The 20,463-nt window shown below is 47.1% G+C and overlaps 1 protein-coding gene across 7 annotated transcripts in view; it reads left to right on the top strand.

Moving 5' to 3' along the window:
- Wdr4 (WD repeat domain 4) overlaps nucleotides 1-20,463 on the top strand; it is a 42,370-nt gene that overhangs the window by 19,555 nt on the left and 2,352 nt on the right. Inside the window, exons 12-15 of one of the 7 annotated variants that reach the window (XR_003848610.1) lie at nucleotides 12,486-12,592; nucleotides 12,675-12,865; nucleotides 13,059-15,201; nucleotides 16,485-16,925. The exons of 1 other annotated variant lie outside the window; for it this stretch is intronic. The gene's annotated coding sequence lies outside the window, so the exon portion shown is untranslated. Of the gene's footprint in view, nucleotides 1-12,481; nucleotides 12,597-12,674; nucleotides 12,866-13,058; nucleotides 15,202-15,581; nucleotides 16,926-20,463 lie in introns of those variants that run through there. 5 more of the 7 variants (XR_003848609.1, XR_003848614.1, XR_003848612.1 and 2 more) reach the window with 5 other exon arrangements.

Here is a 20,463-nt window from a genome sequence, read left to right as displayed (position 1 = left end):
AGAAGTCCATATTAGGGGCTGGAGAGATGGTTCAGTGGTTAAGAGCACTGACTGCTCTTGCAGGGGGCCCGGGTTTGATTCCCAGCACCCACATGGCAGCTGTGAACCGTCCTTAACTCCAGTTCCAGGGGAATCTGAAGCCCTCTTCTGAGCTCTGTGGCATTGCACGCCACGGGTGCACTCGCATGCAGGCAATACACTCATACACATAAAATAATAAAAATATTTTAAATGTAAAAAAATAAAATCCATATTAATCCCAGCACTTGGGAGGCAGAGGCAGGGTGATTGTTATAGGATGGAGTTCGTAAAAAAATCACCAACGCCACTTTAAGAAAAGCAGCAAAGTAAATTTTAATTTTCGACCGGCCGGGCAGTCTATCTCGGGAGTAGAAGCAGCCCTGATGATTGTCAGGTCAGAGTTTTTATAGGATTACAGAATTAGTATTAAAACAGGACATTTGTGAACCAGTCAGGTTTGTACAACATAGCAGAGTTTTGACTCTATTAATCAACAACCAGTCATTATACAGACAAGTGATACAGTCATATAACTTGGCAATCAACTTTGTGACCTTAAAACTGGCCAACTGCTTTAGCCATAATAAGTATAATAAGACAGTCAAGGTAAGTGACTTCTAGGTGGTCATACAATAACAGGATAACAAGGGTGGTCTTATGCCCTGTGTCAAGATGACCCAAGTTAGCAAGCGGATTACAGAAGCGGAAACAAGCTGGTTAGTCAGATGTAGGATGTCTGGAATTAGCACATTCCATGATTCATGGCAAGGGCAATTTTCCAAGGCCCAAGGTTGCCCCCCTTTTCCTTTTGGTGTGGAGCAGAGTTGCTGCTGAAATGGCTCTGAACAAAACGGAGTAACTTAGGGAAGTTTGCTGAGCCAGTTCAGTGATCTCTGAGTTCAAGGCCAGTCTGGTCTACATATTGAGTTCTAGGCCAGCTGAGGCTACAGGGAGACCCTGTCTCAGACACAAAAGACCAAAAAAAAATCCATATTTTCCTTAACTACCAGGCTCTACATCAACTTCCCCATTTGCTTTGAAACTGCATTAATTTAACCCAGAGTTAAACTATAGAGGCCCATCCTCTTGTTCTAGGGCCTCACATAATGCCATGACCCTGGCTGTGGGTCTCTCCATAGTAGTAATACATCTCATACAGAGGGGACCAGAAAAGGGAGTGACACATTTCTACCAGTATATGTCAATTAGGCTTTTCAAACCTCCCAAAAGCCGGGCGTGGAGGCACACACCTTTAATCCCAGCACTCGGGAGGCAGAGGCAGGCAGATCTCTGTGAGTTCAAGGCCAGCCTGGTCTACATAGTGAGTTCCAGGACAGCTGGGCTACAGGGAGACCCTGTCTCAAAAAAGACCACACACACACACACACACACACACAAAACAAGCTGTCCGAAGGTAGAAAACCACCCTGCAAATAGCGTGGCTCCAATCCTTTATTCAGGTTTGTACTGGTATGTGGGTGTTCTAGAACAGTATTCTTTCACATAGGGTCTCTACTGTCCGTTGGGTGTAGCGAGGCACTGGTTGACTATTATATTTTTTTCCAAGTACCTCTGGGACGCTTTGGGGCCTTTCACCTTGTTGGGTGAGATTTTTGCTCCATTGCAATATGGAGTTAAGTGTCATCTCTGTCCAGGGCTATTCTTCACACGTGAGGACACCTCCATATAGTCAGCAATAGTTAAATCCAAGGCTTTTGGCAATTCTGTCATGTCTACAAAGAGATTTTTACCTAGAGGAAAGTTTAAGGTTAGTAGGTGGGTCAGGGCTGGTGGTGACGGCACCTGTGGTCACTGGTTTCAGGTCCATACTCCACAACCATTCAGGGTGTGAAGGGACCTGAAGCTGTGGTCTCACATTTTCCATCTGATAGGGTAATGTCCCCTTTGCAGGGCAGTCCATTTAGATATTCAGAACTGACCCATGCTATGTAGAGTTTGTAGTGGCGCTCCCCCCCCAAAAAAACCAAGGGGCCGTTGAAACATCTGTTTGGTGAGGCTGACTCCAAAGTGGATAAACGGGAGAGAATGTTCTTCGTAATGGAGTGTACTTTGACACAGAAGGCATGGTCTAGTCCTAAATGACCTGTTCTGAGATTCTTTCAAGGAGAAGCCAACCATGGACAAAATGGCCTTGGGTTACGAGGCATAACAGATACAGGCTCGACATTATTATGGAGGTTAATAATAATAGCAACGGAGGATACTTAAAATGCCTACGTAAGCAAAGGAAAGAAGTTTCAATAGAATTCTCTCAATATATGTCCAGTCAGCTGGAGCAACTTCTACCAAACATATGGCAAAAAGTACAGCAAAAATATATAACTTAAGTCCGGGGTGCCAGTGCATCGCAGTGACTACCTTATAAGTCAAAAGTAATGCATCAGTATTCCGATCTGCTGCTGCGCGTAAACCAGCTATCCTCCAGAGCAGCTGGAGCAGGACTGGGGTCACAAGCTTCTGCCGTGTGTAGACTGTCTTCTGGGGGTGGTCAGAGCAGGGCTGAAGTCCTCTGGTGGGATTTCACTGTCTTTGAGGTGTGACTTGAAGCGGTTGATTAGGGCGTTGCTTTGCAGTCCAAGTTGTGCTTTCCTTTGGGGTGTGTTCACGGCAATACCTGTAACTTCAAGGCTGTAGGGTGGTTACAAGTACACCTGTGCCAGCCTTTCCTCGTGGCTGTGAAGGCGGGTCCTAGTAGGATGCACCCCATCCAGTCAGAGCAAGGACACATAATCAGTAAACTCTGCTTAGGTGGCAGTTTAGCAAGGTTTATTCCTAGGTCTTTAAGTGGTTTGTATTTAAACCTAATGCCTGGAAATGATCCCTTATATTTTTAAAGAAATGTGCTAATTATCTTAATCTTCCATTATATGTCCTGTGGGGCAGTTAGAACCGTGTAGTTGGTCAAAATTAACCTCCCTTTAAAAAAATTATAAGGATTGAGAGGTGCCTCTGGCTCCATTAATTTTTCTTCTGCCAGTTCCATCTACGGGTTAGGGTAAGTCAAAAGGCCTTGCTTGGAAGCATGGAGGAAACACTTCCTCAGTGTTGACCCTCCTCTTTGTAGATTGGTTATTGGTTGAAGTCCATTTGGCAGGTCTCCATAGCCTCCCTAAACAAAAACTCGGGTGACTCACCACATTTATAGGGCACTTTTAGAGGCGCCCCATAGTCCAGTGACCTTGGCAGGCAAGAGGTGAAATAGTGTCCCTTTAAATTCCTTTAACAATATTGGCATAGGCCTCCAGATGTGGTCATCATATGCCCCAAAAGATCATTCACATTGGTTTGGCATTTCAACAACTGTTAAAGCTTATAAAAACCAAACAATTCTGAATAATCCTTGCAAACATTATTAGTGTTTTAGAATTAAAAAGTGAACCAGTAATTCTGGTTTCTAATTTTTGATGTTTATTTTTTTACTTTTAACTGAGTTTAATGCTTTCAAGGTAAGGATCCTGTTATTTTAAAGAACGTCATGCACATTTGCATCTCTGTTACAGGTGACAACAAAATTTATATTACGGATAAAAATAGTTTCTTTTATAAGATACATTTCAAAAATGTATTTCCCAAGAAATATAGTCTGAACTAGATTATATTTAATTGTGGTTAATGAACTCTTGGGAATTTCAAGTACTAAAAATCATAACATTATGCCATTTTAAATAAGTATATTAACTATGAAAAGGCAAAATAAAGGATTGGTAAAAGACATGATTCTAAGATATTTATTTTGTATTTTAATATCAGACATAACAAAATAGTTTACCATTTGTTGTAAAAATTTGGGGAGGTATTAAATAATGTCTATCCCTTTTTAAGGTACTTGTGACAAATGTTTGATTACGTTAAATTTATTCCAGAGAGCCCATAAGTTTATTGAGCCTACCCACAGAGGAGGGGTGAAGGGTTGTAACAGGTGTGTGGGTGATCCAAGAGTAGCTACACTGGAAAGTCTTCACCCAGTGTGGCTAATGACCTTCCCTTAATCCTGTGGGTTATGGGGTTGGCCCCTTCTCTTTAGCCCTTTTCAGTCTCTATATTACCACTCCTCCCTAAGACTAGGAGGCCAGGTGTGGTTAAGACACAGTATAATTGCATACAGTGGGCTGGGAAGAATGGCCAGATATTCCGGTGTGGCTCACCTGATTATTATTATTTTATATGAAGGAATATCCATAGTTAACAAGCCCAGTTGTGATGACCTTTTATAGGGAGGCACAGTTGAACTCATGAAGTTGACAGTTGTTTAACTCAGTAGATAGTATTGTGTAACATTACCTTATAAATAGAACTTCGACTCCTAGTTCCATACATAGAAAACTTAATTTCTGTGTTTACGTTGTGGAACTATAAGGCTTTGTGAGTTTCCTGGTAGACCTTGTAGACAATATAAGACAGTTAAAACAACTTTTTCTTTTCATGTAGTTTAGAGAGGGATTTACCAAAACCGTGCTTTAGGTTTGGCAGACACGGCCAAACATTTTCAAACTGGTATTTGTAGCATTCAGTAGATGAAGAAGTAACAAATGCCTTTGATGGAACCTCATGTACACCCAGTAACAAGCATGCCCATGGATACACGCAGAAGCAACAGCCAGGAGCCCCAACACCTTCATCAGCGTTAAAATCATAAAGGCCCTTCTGAGCTCAGCTCCAGGCCTAGACACAGCAACATAGAAACACAGTCTGCGCGCCTTGGAGAAAGTTGCCCCTTGCAGTGGTCTGTCAGGAGGCGCCTGCTACCATGCACCTTATCTGTTAAAGTAACATAAGATTGTACCAGCATCAGCTTATATATCTGTGCCTTTGTAAAACGCTGACCATTTAAATTTCATATATTTATTTATTTTGGTCTTTTTGAGACAGGGTCTCCCTGTAGCCCCAGCTGTCCTGGAACTCACTATGTAGACCAGGCTGGCCTTGAACTCACAGAGAGTGCTGGGATTAAAGGAGTGTGCCACACACCCGGCCCTCATATAATAATTTAAGGGGCACGTGTACCTCTGTGCTGGAAGTCTCAAATCTACTAGTATGATTACTGTTAGCGATTACTGAGAAAACTTTCTTTACCCTGCTGTTTTTCTTTTATTAGGTAAAACCCTTAGCACACGTTCTTCCATCTTCCTCAGTCTGTATTATTTTTCCACTATTCCCATTATTGTGACAAGACAGAGAATCCCATCGGTTGCTCTTATTACAGACGTTTCTCTATCATGAGGTAAACAGCAGTAACCTCTGTTGGAATTGGCTTATCCCTTACCTCCAAGGGCATAATGCTTTTACTCTGGCTGTTTTGTGGTTCTTTCCCCTGTCACAGAGTCAGGTGGCCAGCTGGCTCCAGAGAGGGGACTTCAGGACAGTTAGAAGTAGGCTTGAATCTGAAGCAGGAAGGGCCAGTCCCAGCTCCAGAGTCAGCTTCTCTCTGCATTCAAACAATTTACTAACATAATGCATAGAAAGACACTGGTTCTTCTGTAAAACAACTGAGCCCAATGGTTTACATCAGACAGAAGTTTAAGTCCAGGAGTAACTGGCGGACTCAAAGCATCTGTTTTCTTTTTTTAAATTTTTAAAAAAATATATTTATTTTTCCAGAGCTGAGGACCGAACCCAGGGCCTTGCGCTTGCTAGGGCAGTGCTCTACCACTGAGCTGAATCCCCAGCCCCTTATTTATTATTTTTATTTAACGTGTATGCATGTATTCCTTCGTGTAGGTAAGTGCACCGAGTCATGCGATGCCTGCGGAGGACAGAAGAGTCTGTCGGGTCCCCTGGAACTGGGGTTACAGGTAGTTGTTAGCTGCCATGTGGGTGCTGGGATTCGAACCCAGGTCTTCTGAAAGAACAGCCAATGTTCTTAACCACTGAGCAATCTCTCCAGCCCTGCATGTTTTCTTTATAACCTGTATATATTTTTCCAGGTGCCCTTTTTTTTTCTACCCATCTGTAAAATGAAAGGTTTTTGTTTTTCTTTCAAATGTTTTTCCCTTTCAGAGCATCTTTTTGAGATCCTTTTAAAAATATTTTTGTAGCTTTTAAAAAAAATTTTAGTTTGTGTGGCTGGGCATGGTGGTGCACACCTGTAATCCCAGCACTCAGGAGGCAGAGGCAGGTGGATCTCTGTGAGTTCGAGGCCAGCCTGGTCTACATAGTGAGTTCCAGGCCAGATGGGCCTACAGGGAGACCCTGTCTCAAAAAAACACCAATTTATACTTTGCCAATTTATATTAAATAAGAGACAAGCCTGGTAATTCTCAGAGTGAATTTTCCTGTTAAAGAGGGCTGCTAGTCTGTGTGGATTAGAAAAAGTATATTTCATGTCAGGTGTGGTGGCACAGGCCTTTAATCCCAGCACTTGGAGGCAGAGACAGGCAGATCTTTGTGAGTTCAAGGCCAGTTGGGGATACAGGGAGACTCTGTCTCAAAAAGACGTGTTCTAACCACTGAGCCATACCCCCAGCCCCTTCATTTTTTGATGTCTACTACCCAGCTCTAGGTCCCAAACACTTTTCTCTGTGATTTTTCTGAAGTTCTGGTTTTGGTCCACAGTCCGGTCCACAGCCAGTTCTGGGTGGATGCTGTGTAAGTTCTGAGCCTCTGTTTTCTTTGATTTTGGACACCCCACCATTGAATTGCTTCAGAAGCCGTCACCTTAGAGCAGTATTCCCATGGCTGTAGCTCAGGATGGGCAGTTTACATATTTTCTCGGGTGTCGCTGCCTTGCTTTGAACTTGGACTGCAGGGTGTCTGCAGAGCTGCTCTAGGCTCTCAGCTTTCCATGTCCCCACCTCAGCTCCTAGGCACCTTCTTGTCTTCCTTAGTGACCCTGGAGCTGGGTCCTTGGGCTTCTCTGTTACCATGAACTCAGCCCAGGCTTCTCCTTTCCTCCTCACTAGAGGGAGCTGGAGGAACACTGAGAGATGAGTGGCGGGGTCCTGGGTCCTGGGTGCTGACTTCTGGCCTCTGGTGTGTGCTCACCAGCACATGGGGCCCCTCAGCGACATGCTCCTGAGTGCAGCGGCAATCAACAGTTCTCCCATCTCTTGGCAGGTGGAGGGCTCCCGAGTCCCCTTGAGGTTTCCACATGCCTATCTCGGCTGCTGGTCCTTTGCTGACCCCACCGTGCTTTGTGGCATGGCCACTTCCTGAAAATAAGGTCACATCTTGGCTGCAGCAAAGCCCAGGGGTGCTCAGGAGGCTCCATAGACTCAGCTCCTCTCTGTGCCTGTCGCCTGGCCTCTTGTGGCAGCTGCCACTGGGAATGCCCATACCTTCTTTCTACTGGGCACAAGGTGTCTCTTCTCGGGCTGCTTTTAGGGCACTGCTTTTTACCACTGGCTTTCTGTGATTCCAGCCCCACCCACCCTCTTCCTGACTGGTGTAGAGGCTTGGTCAGCGCACTTCAAGGTCAGCGGTTCTCTGTTCGTTTACTTCAGCTTTGGCGTGTGCCTTCCATTTCTCTGGTAATTATAATCTTAGGCTTTGTCCTAGTTTGTTCTCCATTGCTGTGACAAAATACTTTGACCACTACCAACTTGGGGAGGAAAGGGTTTATTCAACTTACATCTCCCAGGTCACAGTTCATCAGGGAGCCCAAGGTAGGAACTCAGGACAGGCACCTGGAGGCAGGAGCTGGAGCACAGGCCATGGAGGAACACTGCTTACTGGCTTGCTCCCCTGGCCCCTGCTCAGCCTGCTTTCTTATGCAACACAGGCCCACCTGCCCAGGGGTGGCACCACCCACAGTGGGCTGGGCCCGCCCACATCACTCAATAATCAAGAAGGTGCCCCACAGATATGGCCACAGGCCAGTCCAATGGAGGCAATTCCCCACCTGAGGCTCCCTCAACCCAGCACAGATCCCCTGGAACTGGAGTTACAAACAATTGTTAGCTGCCGTGTGGGTGCTGGGAATCAAACCTGCGTCCTCTGGAAGAGCAGCTGAGCCCCCCCCCCCCGCTTAACTTTTGATTCTAAATGTTTTATTTGTGTGTGTTCATGGGTGTGATGGGGGCATACTCGTGCCCTGGTGGGCGTGTGGGATTCAGCACAACCACAGGTGTTGGCTGGTCTTCACCTTCCACATTGTTTGGAACACAGACTCTCGGTCTTCTAGAGAGTCTGCCTCCTTGTACCAGCCTGCTGGGATTGCAGACTTGCCCTAGGGCATCTTTCTAGTGGGTTCTAGGAAATCCAGACTCAGTCGTCAGGCTTGTGTGGCCAACACTTCACCCGCTGAGCTGTCTCCCAGCCTCCTCAGGGTTTTCTTTTAATAGAGATGTCTCTGGTCACACTTGTCAGAATTGCTCGTGATCCCTTACTGCAGCATTAGAAAGCGCTCTCCAGTTTAGAACGGCCTTGCCTGGAAGCATGGAACCCAGACAGTTGTGCTGGGCATACTGACAGAGGGCCGGAGCAGAGAGGTGGGGATGCTGGTCTCCACAGTGAAGGCTACTGAGCGTGTGCTTCTGTACTATTACTTGCAAGCCGATTTTCCTACTGTGCAATGAAAGCAGAGCGGTGCTCAGTGCCTCCTGTAAGCTTTGTCAACTTTTGAAGCAGAACATTACAAGCCCTACATTTGCTATTAAGCCTTGCTGGCTCCAGTTCCGTGGCAAAAGGTTGAAGTCTGAAATTGCAGGCAGCTTTTGCGGCTCCTCTCGGGGTGCTTGCTCAGGAGAGGGGAAGCCAGGAAGCCAGAGCAGAGACTCCAGGAAGCCATGTGCTGCGCCCATCAAGCCCTGTGGGTCAGGGCACCAGGACAGTGGTGGCTGTGAAAGTTCTGTAAGTCCCAGGGATGAGCCTTCTCCTGAGCTTTGAAGGTCAGCAGCACATACAGACCGTTAGGTGGATGGATGGATGCGAAGCTTCTTTTGTTAGCATCTGGCTCAGCACGCTCCTCGAGTGGAATCCAGGGAAAGACACTAAGTGGCTTGTATAACCCTCAAAAGCCTCTTGACACCTAGCATTTTTAGCACAGGTGGATTGTTTCACAAGGCCAAGAGATTGACGTTACCTGGTCTTCGGATTGTAGAACCATTGACCTCAGCAGAGTCTCGTCCTTAACTGGCTTAGGAGGGGGGATGGCAATCTCTTGCATACTGGCCTGGCTAAACTTGGCCAAACGAGCCTGGCTTTGTAACACTGCAAAGTGAGGGTCCCTAGAGAGGAAGCTTGCTTTGAGCAGGAACAAAATTAAGAACTTAAGATGTCCCCAGTCCGTAATCACAGCAGAAAGATGCCTCTGCTTACATCAGGCAGTTGGACACATTCCTGGTGTGCCACGTGGTATCTGCCTCAGACTTAAAGCTGCTCTCTTTTTCTCTCTTTTTGAGGCAGGGTCTCCCTGTAGCCCCAGCTGACCTGACCTGCAACTTGTAGACCAGGCTGACCTCAGTCTCACAGAGATCCACCTGCCTCTGCCTCCCAGGAAGGGTTTGGTCACGCCCACAACACTTGTGCCACTATTGCACCAGCAGGTCCATCCTGCCTGGCAAGTGGGCATTGTAGCTTGTAGTGTCCAGGACTGGGTAAGACCATTGATGACTTTTCTCCCCAAGTAGCCTGTAAATCTACTAATATATGTAGAGTCTTTTAAAAATATTATTTTATGTGTATGAATGTATTGCCTGCATGTGTGTAAGTGCACCCATGCTGTACAATGCCCACAGGTCAGAAGAAGGTGTTGGATCCTCTGGAACTGGAGTTACAGATAGTTGCTAGCCACCATGTGGGTACTTGGAACCAAACCCGGGTCCTCTGCAACAGCAGTCAGTGCTCTTAACTGCTAAGCCATCTCTCTAGCTCCATATATGATCTTTTTGAGACAGGGTCTCCTTGTAGCCCCAGGTGGCCTGGAACTCATTATGGAGACCAGGGTGCTCTTGCAGAGGACCCAGGTTTGGTTCCAAGCACCCACATAACAACAAACAACCTTCCATAACTCCAGTTCTAGGGGATCTGACACCCTCTTCTGACTTCCTTGGGCATTGCACAACGTGAGTGCACTTATGAACATGCAGACAAACCACTCATACACATAAAAATAAAAATAATTTAAAATAATTAAAAATAAAGGTTTGGAGAGGGGCTTCTTCAAACTTAAGATTTATTTTTAAATTTTTATTTATGTGTAGTGTCTATGTGAGGCCAGAAGAGGGCATTGGAGACCTTGGAACTAGAAAAACAGGAAGTTGTAAGCCACTTGATGTAGGCACTGGGAACCAAATTCCAGTCCTCCGGAAGAACAGCAAATGCTGAGTGTGTTTGGAGAAAACTTGCGTTGATGTCCAGCCCTGCTACCCAAGGCCAGGAAGCGTTTCCGTTTCCTCAACTTGAGTTTTGTGCCTTTCAGGACTATAAAATACCATCGTAGAGGTCTGCATGTCTCTTAAATCTATTCCTCAGCAGTCTCCCTCGTGGCTGTTGTAAATGGGCTTTTCCTCCACTTCATCCACTTCCTCTCGTATATCAGGACTGTTGGCTTTTTGTCTCTTAATCTTATCCAGCCTCTTCACCAAGTTGGTTTTATCATCCATACCTTGGGCTATCCAGACACCACCCTGTCATCTGCCTATAGCTTTGCTCCTCTTTTGTCAGTTTCTGTGCCTCTAATCAGCTGGCTGCCCTGGCTTACAGCTTTCAATGCTGAGAAGGGGCAGCTGTGACTCTGTCCCTGTCTCGTAGGAAACGCAGCTACTCTCTTCATACAGTTAAGAGATCAGCTTTAGCCAGGCGTGGTGGTGCACACTTAGTCTAGCATTTGAGAGTTTGAGGCCTGCTCCACAGGAGAGAATTCATGCCTGGTACTCTACACCCATGGCTGAGGAAGTCATCCTCTCTAGAGGGTAACCTACTAGTGTCTTCCTAAATGGTCATGTTGTCCCGCTGTCAAACATAAACATGAACTGGTGTGGCATATCATCAAGATGTATGGAACTCTGTGTACCTGTAACCAGTGGCGACCTGTGAGCTGGTATGGGGCATCGATATCAAGACATACAGAGCACTGCGCACCCATAACCAGTGGAGACCTGTGAGCTGGTATGGGGCGTCACAGGACAGGTGAGGGAGTTCTGCTCCTCTAACCCTGATTAAGCTCCACAGTGTTGTGGCATGCACAGTCACACAGGCTCACCATCATCACTGTTTCTAGGGTGTGTGTGTGTGTGTGTGTGTGTGTGTGTGTGTGTGTGTGTGTGTGTGTGTGTAGCATTATTGGAGTCATCTGCTCTTGAACAGGAGATACAGATAATGCTATGTAATGACCCATGACTTTCTCTTTTGCATAAGGATAGCAGGGGTCAGTGAAAGGTCTGGTTAGGGGCTGGAGAGTTGGCTCAGTGGTTAAGAGCACTGACTGCTCTTGCAGAGGACCCAGGTTCGATTCCCAGCACCCACATGGCAGCTACGAACCATCAACTCCAGTTCCAGGAAAATCCAAAGCCCTCTTCTGATCTCCGCCGCACTGCACGACATAGGTGCACTCACATACATGCAGGCAATACACTCGTACACATAAAATAATATTTTTTTTAAAAGCCCTGGTTAGACACGCCTGGCCTCAGAGTACTGCCTTGTACCATATCCACGGGGGCCATGTTTTGTCATGGGCTTCTCTGCCATATCTTCTCCTTGCCCCATCTTGTTGCAGGTGGGTCTGGGGAGGGTGGGGTCAGGGGTGGGACAGCTGCTGCCACCCTCAGTGCTCTAGCAGTCCCAGTGTGTGACAAGCGCTTCATTAACTTGTCATCCTACTGTTCCCTCACTAGAGCAGTTCTGGGATTGGGAGGCACTGGGTAGAGGGTGGGTAGGACAGATGGTGTCCCCTCAGCAGAGCTGGGAGGGACTCTGGTCCTGTGTGACGTCAAGGGTACCGCGGGACCATCCTAGGTGTCCAGCACCATCTACTTCTGTCTTCTGTCCTTGTAGACTTGGAACTGGAAGTGGGGTGAGGGAATGGAAGGGTGGAGGGGGTTCATACAGCACTGGATAGTGGCTGGTCTCACTCCTGGCACCCCATCCCGTGTGTGCCATCCCATACGGCGAGGTGAGGGCCAGATCTGCACCTGCTGTCTGCCCAGCTGACTCTCTCCTGAGTCAATCTCTGTTTCCCCTACCCCATGTTTAAACTTCCCACCTTGTGTTCCAGTGCCCTAGGGTCAAGTTGCAGGTGTGTAAGCAGCACTGTCTGTGCATGTACCGTGAGCTGCAAGTGGCAGGCGAGGCATGCCAGAGTGCTCTCAGAACCACATTAAACAGCGAAAACCCAGGAGAAATTAATTCCAATAAGCATTTTAATTAAAGCAATATGACCAAAGTGCTATCATTTCACTATGTAATTGATATAAAAATTAATGAGATATTTTACATTATCTCATCATACTGAGTGTTAAACCTGGTGGTTTTCTGCTCTTTCTGGGGCCTTGTGTGACAGGCAGACCTGGCCGTCTTCACCAAGGATTCAGATTACAGACGTGGCTAATGACAGCACAGCTGTGGCTGCACGGTTACACAGACTCCAAAGACGGGGGAGAAGGATGGATCTGTAGGTCTGGAGCGGCCCTGAGGAGGGCGGTGGCTGGGTGGCCTGGGACACTTGAACGTATCCTCACCCTATGTTCATACAGCAGGAGGTAGAAGAGCCTCAGTGTGTGTTGGTGAGTGGACAAGAATACACGGGATTGCCCTTCAGGCCTGGACGGGGACACTGACAGCGTGCCACAGCAGTACCCAGAGGACAAGACACTGAGCACAATAAGCCAGACACAAAAGGACAAATCCGTAGAGTCCACTCAAATGAGGTCCTTGGGTGTGATCGGTATAATTGGTTTGTCAATTTGCCACAATCACCTGGGATTGTCTAGATCAGGTTGACTATGGGTGTGTCTGTGGAGGATTGTCTAGACTGTCTTAATTGATGTGGGAGGACCCCGATGGAAGGTGGGAGGCACTGTTCCCTGGTTTGGGCTCCACATTTCCCCCCCTCCTGTAAGACTGACCTCTAACTGCAGGTGGCCATTCCCAGAGGACTGTCTTCTCAGAAGGTGCTGGTGGGGAGTGCCTGACCTGAGACTAGTCCTGGCCCTGAGCTGCAGTGCTGTCTAGTCTAGAAACATCAGTGTACTCTCCTGCAAGAGGGCAGTAAGAACTGAGGGCCTGAGGGAGCACCTTTGGTGGGCGTGGTAAGCCTGTGAAAGCCACATGCTCCTGCTCCGTCCCTCGATGAGGCAATGTGCTTCCACCGCTAAGGTAAGCCCAGTAGAGCCCTGTTTTAGGAGACAGCTAAACATGGTTTCCCTAGTGCCATGGCCTGCTGCTGTACAAAGAGACTTCTTTAAAGAGAGCGAATAAAGAGACAAGCCTCCCGGGGACCTGGACAGAAGAGAACCTCACAGCCAGTGAGCCCCACTCTCCTCCTGCTGGGTCTGAGTGGACCAGGCTCTGAGAGATGTCAGGACTGAGATGGGTGCAGCCAGCAGGCAGGGAGGTACAGGAGGTCCGATGCTATAGAGTGGAGCTGTGTGGACAGGAAGCTTCTGAGATCAGCTGGAAGGCCAGTCTTGCCACTGCTGGAGCTCTGAGTGTCTAACAATCTTAGATTCATAAATGTGCTGAGTCCAGACCTTGAGGCCAGTGGCTCCCTGTGGGGTCTGGTGGAGTATGAGGTGACCTTTCCCAAGGGAGGTAGACTTCCCTCCAAATTCATATGACAGCAAAGCATATGTCATGCAGGGAGCCAAAGACGTCAGTGTTTGGAAACATTTCAAAGTGACTTAACCAACCACTTTTGGGCAGACCGAGCTCTTCAGTGCCTGAGGCAGAGCCTGAGTGTCCGATCCTCCAGAGGAGCCACTGCCATGTGGGCAGGCCTGGGGCAGCAGAGAGAATGACCAGGGCCCTGTGGGCCCCTTTGGCACTTTCCCACAAGCACTCTTCCCCACCCATGGGGTTTCTTCTTACTGGGTGTCACTGAGTTAGACTTTGGCGGAATCGAACTTTGGCTCATTGCTGTCCTTCTGGGGGGTGGGGAAGCAGGCATTGTTTAAATTGCCACAGGGAAGGAGTTCATGAAACAGCCTCTCTATGTAGTTCTGGCTGGCCTCAGCCTCCTGAGTGCTGGGACTACAGGAGGTGCACCAGGCCTGACTCTATTTGTTCTTTGTGTTTTTTTAAGTGGTTAGAAAATTTCCAGTCCAATGATGACCTGTTCTTCCTCTGAACCACTCTCACTTCCAAATATTCAAAGATGACCGGGATGAACCTTCCATTTTCCCCCTGGACCTCTCTCTCATTTTGCTGCTTCTCAGAGGAAGTCAGGACACACTTTGGGGTTTTTTCTGTCTGTTTTCCTCCTGTTTTACATTTTAACAGACAACACTTTATGGAAAGAAAGGAATCTCTGTGATGAGGAAACAATCCTCTTTTTTAGTTTATTGAGACAGGGTCTCATGGAACCCAGGGTGATCTTGAACTCACTATGTAGTCAAGGGTCACCTCGAACTTCTGATCCTCCTGCTTCAACCTTCTGAGTGCTGAGATCACAGGTACGTGCCACCATGCCCTGTTTTATTTGATGCCAGGGATCAAACCCAGGGCTTTGTCCATACTGGGCAGGCACCCTACCAACCGAGCTGCATCCCCAGCATATTTTTTAATTCTATTTAATATTTTTCAGACAGGGTCTCCCTATGTATCCCTGGCTGGCCTGGATCTCCATATGTAAACCAGGCTGGCCCTAAACTCAGATCTTCCTACCTCTGCCTCTCAAGAACTGAGATTAAAAGCGTGTACCACCATACTTGTGAAAAGGCCTTGCTATGTAGCCCTAGGCTGACCTGGAACTCATGATCTCGTCTGGGCCTCTGGAGTGCAGGGATTATAGGTGAGTCACCACATCTGGCGTTACAATTCTCTTTTAATGGAAGAATTGGAAAATATGTCTCCTGTGGGAGCCTTTGGGTGGATGGAGGCCCGTGTATCTGCCTTCAGTCACTGGGGACTGGCATCTTCTGCAGGGATGACAGGCCAAGACCAGGCTCTTCTCAGGCCACCGCAGCTGCAGGACAGAACAGCGCTACAGGGAAAACAGGGCAGCAATCCTCCTATCCATTCCTTGAGGTCGAGAAAGCAGAAAACCTGGGGAAGACAGAAGTGGTGTGTGCGTGTGTGTGTGTGTGAGTGTAAGCGTGTGTGCGCACGTGCGTGCGTGTGTGTGTGTGCGCATGTGTGTGAGCGTGCGGTGGGGGGGTGTCGTGTAGTCTATATGTTGTGTGGTGGACCCAGCGTGGGTGGTGTGGGGTGGTGTGTGTGTGATGTGTTGTGTGGTAAATCAGCATGTGTGTGTGGGTGGGTGGTATGAATGGGTGGGGTGTGTGGGGTGTGGGGGCGGGGTGTGGTGAATGTGTATCTGTGTGTAGTATGCACATTTTTGTTCTCCCTGAGGAAGACAGTGCTCTTGTTTCCCAAGCTCCTTTGGTGCAGCTGAGTGAACACAGTCATCCCTAAGCAGCCTGTCCTGGTCTTTCTCCCAACAGTGTGCTCCCAGCCAGGTCTGCCCCTCCTTCTGAAGCGCCACGGCAGAGGACCCAGTCATTCCTGTGTCCCTGCCTCAGCTCCGTGACACTGAGCTTTGGCTGTGTTGTCCTACAGGACACAGCTCACAGGCACTGAAGAGCAGAACCCCCACTCCCATCCTCAGTGTCCCCGGGAGCCCCCCAGCCACTCCCATCCTCAGTGTCCCCGGGAGCCCCCCAGCCTGTAAGGACGACTCCCAGGCCTCTTCCTGGCCGGTGCCTTCCCTCCTACCTTGCAAAATGCCAATTTTCTAAGAGTCAGTTTGACCAATGCCCCATCGATTGTTTAATGCCTTTCAGCTGATCAGGCTTCAATCTGCATTCATGCCAGCAAATTCAGACAGTTTACTCCGCCCGTGTCCCAGTGCCTGAGGAGGGGAGCGGAGAGACCAGAATTGGAGGGGCAGGATGAGACTTTTAAAGCATAGAACCTCGACTGTAGAGTTCTGATAAATGACTGATTGATAGAGATGGGCCCTCACTGTGTAGCCCAGGCTGGTCTCAATTCTCCTTCCTCAGCTGGAATTATAGACGGGCAACCATCACACCGGTCACTCCTTTATTGGAGCAATTATCACAAGCAAGTATTTCATATTGAAGATAAACTCAAGACTGTATTCAGGTTGAGGGGTAGTTTGATGGCACATACATACACACATACAGACCACACCATACACACATTCACCCTGCCCCCCCACATACGTACCTCACTACACACCACACCCCTCCCCACGCTCAGAGTTTATTCCCCAGAACACCCCATCTCCATATATGTATAAAGTGTGAAAGCTTGTCATCTTTAAGTATTTTTTCCATTGTATCTTTTAATTCTTTTCTTTAAAAAGTGTTATTTGTTTTTTTTAGGAGAGGAAAGGGTTTATTTCAACTTACAGTTCCAAGTCAGTCCATCACTGAGGGAAGTCAAGGCAGAAACTTGATGACAGGCCTGCTTGCTATTACATACAGCATTACCTTTGACCAAGGAACTCAAAAAAAGTGTTATTTTTATTTTATGTGTATTAATATTCTGCCTATATGTGTATATGTGCACCATGCTCATGCAGTACCCATGGAGGCCAGAAGAGGGCGCTGGATCCTCTGGAACTGGAGCTATGACAGTTGTGAGTGGTCATGTGGGTGCTGGGAGCTGCTCCCCCTCTGCAGGTGCTCTTAGCTGCTGAGCCAGCTCTCCAGCCCCAGCCTCTCCTCCTTATTCTGTCTTTCCGGTCCAAGGTGTTCCCTGTCCACTGTGCGATCCTATGCCAGTGAGTGCAGGAATGATGTTTATAAAATGGGCATAACCTAGACCAATGTCTTTTAATTAACCTTTGCAAACTCTATGAACTTGTGCCTTATGATGGGGTATATGACTGGGGTGTTTCCTTGGCAACTTCAATTTGGTACTCCACCCAAAAGATTATGACCAAATGTGGGTATTCTTGAGAATTAACATAACATATCAAAGTGCTGAAATAGGACACACCCAACTTCATTGCACACAGAGAAGATTGGGAAGGACATCTGGCCTTGGGTGAATGAGATTCTAGATCTAGAGATTGAAAGGCTCTTGGGCTACTGAGGTAGGGTGGAGTCAAGCGTGCACTTCCCCAGTGGAAGCTGGAAAAACCATTTTTAATAAAATCACCAGTAGGGTCTGACTCAAGGACAGTTCAGGGACAGAACTCCAGACATAGTTCATCAGCACAGTTCCAAGAGACAGAGGGTTCAAATGGATATGTGGGGGAATGAGTGTCCTCCAAGTTTGGGACCACTCTTAAAAACTAAATTTAAGTCAGATTTTTGTAATATTGATGTAGTAACGCCACGAATGAGTTATAACAATACATCTCATATTTTTGTTTACTTCAAAGCATTCAAGAATGCCATCCTGTTTAATGGTTTATGGATGCTGTGGGGCAGTGTGTGTTACTGTAATTTGAAGCCAGGGTATTGTTAGTGTTAGGGTTCCAAACAGCAGCAGTTTCCCCCCTCCCCAACAGGGACCTCACCTTGACCTTTGAAGTCAAGGGAAACAAACTCTGCTGAGAAGCAGCCTGCCTTTCCTCTGATCTCCAAAGATAAGATAAGCAGATTCTACCTGATAACCAGAGATTTTAGAAGTTGTTTATCACAACAGCTTTTCTCTTATCTTAAGAGGGAAAAAGTAAACACTTCCAGACCCTAATCCTACCTGCTTTTCCTGCTTCCCCCTCCCTGATTTCTCCCCCAAATATTCCCCCCTTCTACACCCTAAAGCCCCCATATATAAAGTCCGCCCTGACATCTTTCCCTTCCCTGCCCTTCCCTTCCCTGACATCTTTCCCTTCCCTTCCCTTCCCTTCCCGGACATCTTTCCCTTCCCTTCCCTTCCTGGACATCTTTCCCTTCCCTTCCCTTCCTGGACATCTTTCCCTTCCCTTCCCTGACATCTTTCCCTTCCCTGACATCTTTCCCTTCCCCGAGGGAACGTGTCCCGTGCGAAATAAAGCTGTATCCCGCTGAGAATTCCATCTGTGCCTTGCTGCCTCCTCGTGCTGTCCACTCTCCCAACATTTTTACCTATCAGTTAGAAATAAAGTCTGAGGTCCAAGGACCTCATCAGTGCTCAGAGAATGGGAGGACAAAAGAAAAGGCAGACTTGACTTTTGCACAAAGGGTGGGTTACGTGGCCTGTCACCCAGCACGTGGGCCTGGAAGCTGGTAGGATTTTATTATTTATCCCTAATGCAACAGTGCTGTCTTTTCCCCATGTTGTCTAAAATCTACATAATGTCACAATTTTTCAGTGTTGGCTAGTTTAAAAGATTCAGCCAGAAGAGAGAAGAGCTCTACCGCCCCAGGCCATCAGGTTCAGGAACGCACCATGGCCTTTCCTTCCTTAAGCAAAAGTCTTAGAGGGTGTGGTGGGATTAAAAGATTAGAATTCCTGTCATAAACCAAGTTCTAAGTTTTATAGAGTTTGAAAGACTAATATTTAATGTTTCTTACAGTGTGCTGGTCAGTGTTAAATGTTAACCTGACAGACCTTGGAGAAAGGTCTCTGGCATGTCTGTTGGGGATTTTCTTGATTTTGTTCATGTGGGCGGGACCTGAGCAGAGGATCCTGGATTGTGTAAAAGGAGAAAGCCAAGCAGTGCACAGTCATTGCTCTCTGCTACCTGCAGACATAATGTGAGCAGCTGCTCCAAGTCCAGCTGCCTTGACTTCCCCTCTTGGGGCTGGATCTTGAACTGTGAGCTAACCCTTGGTTGGTATTATCAGAATATTTCTTCATCACCACAACAGCAGGAAGAGAAATGGACACACCAGGCAAGTGTGTACCAGTGATGTACCATGGATGGACTTATTTAATCTACATGTTGTCTAAAATATACATACTTTAGATGTAAAGACAAGGGTTAAAATAAGAGAAAACGTACCTGACACGTTCTACAAACTGCCAGAGCCAGGGCTGTTAACAGAGGCTGGCAATCTGGTTCCCCAAGAGGCTGATGCAGAAACACTTTGGATTCAAGGCCTGCCTGGGCAACTTAATGAGACCCTGTATCATTAAATAAAGGAATGAAAAAATAAGAAAACAGTGCAATATTAGCCTCAAAGTGATCTCACTACAGGAACAGCAGCGGGGATCAAGATGGGTACCATTTAAAGGGAAAGGCATGATTTGAGGAAATAGCTTTTACAAAATGGACAAAATTTGGATTATTGACTTTTATTTAATCTTGCAACTAAAAAAAAAAAATACTGTTTCTAATGCAAACAAACTTCCTGACTTGGGCACTTGACCTTGATTCCTAACTACTCAATCTGCCCTCCACCCAAGATAATGAATGAATGTGGGAGTGCTTCAAATAGTAAATCAAAGCTGAATGCAGTGTATACTGTTTGAGATATTTTAGGCACAGGGATCAAAGGGCAAGATTCTCTGATAAGATAAGGGTGGATCCAAACTCGTGCTTCCCCAATTGAGGCTGGAGAAAGGGTTTTGAATAAAAGTACGGGTGGGGCTGGGCTTGGGAACATAGTTCTCTGAGCTATATGAAGGAATGAGCTCTTGGGTTCTAGTACACTCTTGGCTATTAAAACTAATGCTTAGATTCAGGCTGATTATTTAGGTACAACTGTAATATAGCTTAGTAATCCCCCATCAGTTCATTAATGAGATGGCACAGTCCTGTTAAACACAGTTCTAAGAGGCCTCTGGTTTGGAGCAATTTTCTGTACTGGACACCAGCAAACCAGTCACTCAGGTTAGGGCCATGTCATCAAACTGAACTTTGAGGTGGGCCATTTTTCCTAAAAAACCAGGAGGTTCCAGCCCACCTGAGCCAGTGAATAAAGGAGGTCCCCTCTGTTTAACCTGGGCAAGAAAGCTGCTCCTCAGTGTGGCCTCTGCCTTACTCAGCCCTTTTCTGTCTACAAAGTCAACCTCTGCTGCTCAGCAAATCAGGACATGTATTATTTTATATTAATGAGGTATGGATTGGTTCCCAAATAAAAGCTATTTAGAACTAGGCTGTGGCTCATTGAGAGAGTGTGCTAAACCTGTGCAAGTCCCTGGACCTCCATCCCCAGCACAGAAAAAACAAAACACCCCACCCAGACAACTTGACCTTTACACTAAATTCGCTGTAGTTTTGTCTTTTGACAATGTGTGTCTACCTAATAAACAGTCTGATTGCTCACTTGCAGCAGGTCTCAGATGGCAGTCTCTCCACAGAGCAGCAGCCCTTGGTCCAAGCCCAGGTTGGAGAGAAGGTGCTTTTCCTCCTCCTCTCTGAGAATCCGGAGCCTCGCTCTAGGGATGAAAGTTTAAGACCTCCCTCGGCAGCTCTTCTTGTCT

The sequence above is a fragment of the Nannospalax galili genome, unplaced genomic scaffold (assembly GCF_000622305.1).
Source record: "Nannospalax galili isolate Female #2095 unplaced genomic scaffold, S.galili_v1.0 scaffold652, whole genome shotgun sequence".
Taxonomy (NCBI): domain Eukaryota; kingdom Metazoa; phylum Chordata; class Mammalia; order Rodentia; family Spalacidae; genus Nannospalax; species Nannospalax galili.
The sequence above is the reverse complement of the archived record's forward strand: the minus strand, read 5'-3'. Positions and strand labels throughout refer to the sequence as shown.